Below are 6,258 nucleotides of genomic sequence, written 5' to 3'. Positions count from 1 at the left end.
TCTTTCTAGAGTACTTATTTCATAATTCCTCTACATGTTCTGTAGTATTACATATTCAGTTGAACTCAAGAGTTCAACTGAATATGTAATACTGATTTGATTTTTTACATTTTATTTATTTATTTATTGCAGAACAGAGTTGAACCCAGAGGCCCTCTACCACTGAGCTATATCCCCGGCACTTTAAAATTTTTGAGGTAGGGTCTCACTAAGTTGCTTAGGCTGGCATCAAACTTGCAATCCTCCTGTCTCAGTCTCCCCACTAGCTGGGATGACAGGTGTGCCCCCACAGCATCCTGCTGATTTAACACTTAGACTTCAAACAAAAGCACCTTTTCTGTATATCCTTGTTTTTTTTTTCAAGTTTTTGTTTCTCTCATATTAAATATTCTGTTTGTATTCTGTGGCATTTATTATTGGTTTTCATTAGAATTTGCTGAGAATTTTCCTTTCTGAACACTGGCATATTTTCAAATATCTTTATTTTGCTGACAGGTGAATAACATTTCTTAGCTGCATACAGGATTCTTAGATTGAAATTCGTCTCTCTCAGTAGTACTCAGATGTATGCTACTGATTTTTAACTTCCAGGGTTGCAAATGAGAAGTTCAAAGTCAGTATAATTTTTTTCCCTTTATGGTTAGCTTGTTCTTTTTGACAGAAAACTTTGAATGTTTTCTATTTATACTTAAAACTCAGAAACTTCCTAAAATATGTCTAAGTATATATCACTCCTCATCAATCTCCACTTTAATCTAAATATTCAGCCTTTTCTTTAGCTCAGGGATATTGGTATAGAATATGTTCTAGAAAGTAGAGGGAACTGGATATAAAATTCTGCCGGCAATTTAATACAATAGTCCCAGATGGGTAGGCTAAGGCTGACACCTAATGAGGATGAAAGCTTTGTTTTTGGGGAATTCTGGACAATTCCTGCAGAAATATTACAATCTGCATAAACCAAATTGAATTGTTATCACAAGTATTGTAAAGTTTCCTATACTAAAAGGTTTTTCTACACGCACTTCAATTCTCAGCAAGTGTGGCATAGAATACCTAAATAAAGAAGAGAGCATTCATGGAAGATATCTAACTTCTTGATATAATAATACATACACTACAAGATGATTATTGTTACATCAAGGGCTTTCTGCAACTACACAGTGGTGGTTATGGAAAATGTGGCCCCTGGTATCAACAGCTAGAAAGCAGCCACTACCTTTTATGTGTTCCCTTTTTGCACTTTTTCTCAATTTTCTTAATCAACGTTGTTGTTATTGCCGCTTCTTAGCAAAACTGGTTAAAAACAAAATTGTAATCATTGAACATAGCACTCTGGCAATCACAATGTTTATAACCTTCAATCTTCTGGGGTGAAGAAAGTACTGTGCAATATTTAGAATTCTGATTGACAAACAAGGTGGTTATAAATTTTCCTGGCTTGAAGACTCCCACAACTTTCCTGATCCAATCATCATGAGAGGTCTGACTTCAGTTTGTTTTAACATAACATAATTCTAGTTTTGGCATGATGTGACTAATCCAATGAGTTCCATCTGATTTCATTCCATTTACTGAATACCCTCAACACCATCTATTATGCAGACCTGATTCATAACTGCAGGTCAAGCTCACCCATCAAAACTTCCAGGGTTTGATTGAGATGACTGGTGTATGTTCCATACAATATGTTGCTCTGTTTGGGAAAATTGCATGAAGAAGCTTTATTTCTCCTTGGAAATTCTGGTGCAGGTATCCTTGGTAAGAAAGCTTCATGAAATTCTCACAAGAATAAAAGAAGCTTTGAACTGAGTCAAACCCACTGTAATCCCTAGCAAGCTTCAACAGGGGAACCAGTGCTTTCAGCAAGAGGGTGGCACCACATGTCTTCCAAATGAAATGTCTCCTGGAGACAAACATGCTACTCTGAGTACATAAGCATCCTCCTGCTTGTCAGTTTTTGTCACACTTAGGATTGAACATTGCACATCCTTTAAAAATACATCCTACTCAGATCTCGGGATAGTGTGAAGATGTCCAGATCCTTGGTTTGCAACCGGCTGCTGCCAAGAGAATCAAGCCTCCAGCAGTTTCTTGGTCTCTCCGGGAAAATGTGCAGCTTCTCTCACTATGAGATTAGTGTGCAACCAAAAACCACAGAGAATCAACTAAATTAAATCTCTTTTCCCACTGCTGCAAGATTGTTCCAGCTGTGTTATGAAAGTTCAGGTTCCTTTTTTCTTATAATTTTATATTAACATTTTTAAAAAGGCTTAATAATTTTTTTTTTTTTTTTGTGTGTGTGTGTGAGAGAGAGAGAGAGAGAGAGAGAGAGAGAGAGAGAGAGAGAGCAACAGTTGAACAAGAGTCTGATGCTTTCTGGTTAGAGAGAGTAGAGGGAGCACCAGTTAATGTCACTAACCATACTGCTGTGTAAGACTCTAGTGGTTTCATTTATCTCTCTCATGGAACAGTTTCTATTTCCATGTTAAGTTTCCTGAATATATCATCCAATTCCCTCAACTATTCTCTAAAGCACGCACTCTCTCTCTTTTCCTTTGCTTTGTGCTTTGAGATAGGTCACAGGTTGAAATGTGTCCTGCAAAAGGATATGCTGAAATCCCAACCAACGGTGCCTATGACTTTGACTTTATTTGGAAAAAGAGTCTTTGCAGATGTACCTGAGGTGTGTGGGCCCTGCATCCCTTGAGTAGTATCCTTATAGGAAGAGGGAAATTTGGAAACACAGAGATACAAAGGAGAAGAGAGCCAGGCATGGAAGAAGCAGAAATTGGAATGATGCAGCTTTAAGTCTAGGGATGCCAAGTACTGCCAGCAAGTACACGAGGCTAGGAAGAGGCAAGGAAGAATCTTCCTTCAGGGCCTGCAGAGAGAGCACCACCCTGCTGACACCTTGATTTTGGACTTAGCCTCCAGAACTGTGAAAGAATATAGTTCTGTTGTTTTAGGCTCCCAATTCATTGTCACTTGTTATGACAGCTATGGGACAGGAACACAAGATAGTTCTTCCACTCGATGTTCCAGATCTGCTTGGAATATTCAATTTGTCTAATTCATTTTATTTATGGCATATTTAATTAAGAGTTATGTAGTCATCACTATTCAGAAAGTTCACAGAATATTTTATGGCTTCTACTTGAATCTCCTTAAATTATATTATATTTTTATAATTTGGGTTCTTATTCTGTCTTATTGGACAACTGTATTTCATTCAGCATTTGCTCTTTTTGTTCTATTTTTTTTTTCTGGCTGCTAGTTTCCCTTGCATGCTATTTTTGCTTATTGGCTAACCAGGGCTCAAGTATGTTGATTCTGGGGTACCCTAAGTGGTGGCAGTCTTACTGGTGATGATGGGCAAAGAGACCTCTATTCCTGAAGGCTAATGATGATGGAGTAGGCAGGGAGCCATTTATCTGCTACGGTTCTTGGTGGAAGCTTCTCTGCAATTTGGTCTTCCTGTATCCTTCCTCTAGCATCAGGAGCAGGGTAGCCTTAGCTCACCCATTCAGTAACTTTTTGGCGTCTTGAAAGTCAGAAAGACGGGCTTGCTCATGCAGGACAAATAATTATCCTTCTGTGAGGGTCCCTACTTGCCAAGGTCAAGCACTTCCCAGGATCTTCTATTTTATGGTCCTTATTTGGAACTTGGCTCCACTCTCCAGGTGTTTTTCCAACCAAGAGGAGAAAAACCTCACACTAATTCTCCCTCTTGCACCTCAGCAGAGTTACTGGTTATACCTATAGTTTTTAAACTGTCTTATTTCTAAATGTTCAGGCAGTTAGAATAAGTAGAGTTCAATCAATATACACACATGCATATCTAAAAATAAATATGTGCTAATTTTGGCATTGGAGGCTGATTACCAACCAAAATCTTAAACGTGGGCCACCACAGAGGAATAGGATATAAAGTAATATGGAGTAGTTAACTAAAGAATAGGTAGAAAATATGAGAGTATTTATTGAAGCATCTGTTTTATAAACTCAATATTCTAGCCTCTCTGTTTTTATAAATAAATAAATTTTGCTTCTTTCTTTTAACATGAAAGAATTTTAGTTCTTATAAATTAAAAGTCTCTTGAGAATAATGCAGTTTTAAAGATAATCTAAAGGTTTTATTAGGGTTTTAGTATATAATTTCCTGGAACACTTTTTAAGAATATATAGGTTGTAATTCAAATACCTACCACTTGTGGGTAAGATTTTAGTTTGTTGCTCAGTGGATATAGTTGGATTTTCTTCTTCTATAGCATGATCATCATTTAAAAACAAGTTTTCATCTTTAGTTGGATCAAGATGGCAATTTTTTATAATTTTTCCAACCTCCAAATGAGAAATGTATATACATATGTGAATATATTTCTAAAATAGCCAGCCCTAGAAAACAATAAGAAGGATCCAAAAAATTTTTGGAAATACCTGAGAATAAAAAGCAAGCTAGATCAAATCTCTGGGAAATTATATCCCAAAATAAGCCCCAGAGAGAAGATTGCTAGAGATGTAGGGATAGTTTCAGGAAAAATGTCATTTGAAGTCAAAGGATATAGGGAATTAGCAGTCATGGGGTCAATTTTAGGTGGTCAAGTGGCAATTGCCTTTAGAGCACTGACCCTCCCTGCTTGCTCCTGCTGAGTGGAGTGTGTCACCTTGTTGCGGACTCTGTGTTTTCCTTTTTCTGGAGGTGGGTGGAGGTGGGGACTTCTGATAAGGGCTATCTTCCTATATATTGAATGAAACTATCCCTGCCCATATCAACAAGACTGGCAGTGGCTTAGGAACTTCCACCCCTCTGGAAATGAGTCCCACTCCCAGAAGACACATAGGCCCTTTTCAGCTGAAGTATGCCTTGCCTTCCCCCCAATTCTCAGAAGCAGGCCAAATAGAAGATCCAGACTGTAGGATTCAAAAATGGGAGGAAGTGGCAGGAATTCCCCTTTCTTATGACCCTGTGAACTTACTTGAGCCAGACTAACATGTAAGGCTTCCTCTGTATCAAATTACCCTATGCATTTTCTGCAAATTAGTCTATTGGAATTGGTTGTTCAAAAAATATGAATGTATTTCTTGTGAATAGTATTCCTATGAAGCTTTAAAAACAGAACAAAGGAATATGAATATCAGCGTAAACTGAAGTCAGACCCAGTCAAGTGAAGCATAAAGATGTTAAGAATTAAGCAATGGTTTTTTCCTCTTCTTTAAAAAAAATGTCTGCTCAGAGGACACACTAATTGTTCTATTCTCTGTAACTATACCCAAGAGGCATATCAGTTCTGTCTACCCATTAATCTCTGTATATATCTGGAGGATAGTATTCTCTTTCTGTTCATCAGGAAACTAACCCAGGTGAAGCATTTCACTAGATCTGGGATTCACCAGTCAAGAAAATGCTTAGATATAGCATGAGGCTATAGGCCTCATCTGAGAAAGAAGTCTTTCCTCACTATGGGAAAACCCAACAGCCATCAAAGTGAATTAGTCATACATGGTAAACATCTGATCATGTGATCTGCAGGGAGCAGTAAAGGGCTTAGCAGGAATGTGTCTGTCTACCAACCAGAAGACAATCTTCATTTAAGATGAATGACAAAAAGTAACAGAATGAAGATTAATTTCTTTTCAGTTTGTCTAATCTTAATTCTTGCTTTTGCATTTTGGCAAATTTCTTTTTTTCTTTTTAATGATTCAAGAGACCTTTTAGTCACAAAAGCACTGTACCCATTTCCCAGCCCAGCACCACACAGATGGGTGTGTTTGTCCGGCTTCCATCCCTCTGCTAAATAATGGTTTCAAAAAATGTCATCTGAAGAGAGTATGAAGACTAAGTGGAGGAAGACCACATACCTTAAGAATAAGATTCACAGGCAGAAAATTGAAAGGTAGGATGACTAGATTTTAGGATCCACATGTTAGGGTCAAGCCAGGCTTTGAGATCCTTGATGATATCTGGTAAATTTGAAAGAATCTGATGATAGTTCGGCAAATTGAACAAAAATATTGCCTAACGGCATGCTAACTTCCCGTTAGCATTTTTTTTATAGGCTTTATTAAACAACCCCTGACTGGGAGAATGTTGTTCTGATGACTTCACTAGAGAAGCTGCAATGACATCAGAGGGCATTTACTTAGACCTGAGGTTCAGTTCAGTGCTGTTCCCTGGAGTGGCTGATGGCAAGAGCCCATGTGCTGATGTCTGAAGGGCGTGGGTGACTTTCACAGAAAGGTGCTTGTATTAGTTTG

At 37.9% G+C, this 6,258-nt stretch overlaps 1 pseudogene; it reads right to left on the bottom strand.

The window, feature by feature from the left end:
- Positions 1–1,262: 1,262 nt before the first annotated feature.
- Positions 1,263–2,117, bottom strand: LOC124101477 (S-adenosylmethionine decarboxylase proenzyme-like; annotated as a pseudogene).
- Between the last annotated feature and the right edge of the window lie 4,141 nt (positions 2,118–6,258).

Source organism: Marmota monax, unplaced genomic scaffold (genome assembly GCF_021218885.2).
Source record: "Marmota monax isolate L192 unplaced genomic scaffold, Marmota_monax_Labrador192_F-V1.1 WCK01_AAM20220418_F8-fsc02559, whole genome shotgun sequence".
NCBI classification, from domain to species: domain Eukaryota; kingdom Metazoa; phylum Chordata; class Mammalia; order Rodentia; family Sciuridae; genus Marmota; species Marmota monax.
Note: the sequence above shows the minus strand (reverse complement) of the source record. Positions and strands in the feature narration are given on the sequence as shown.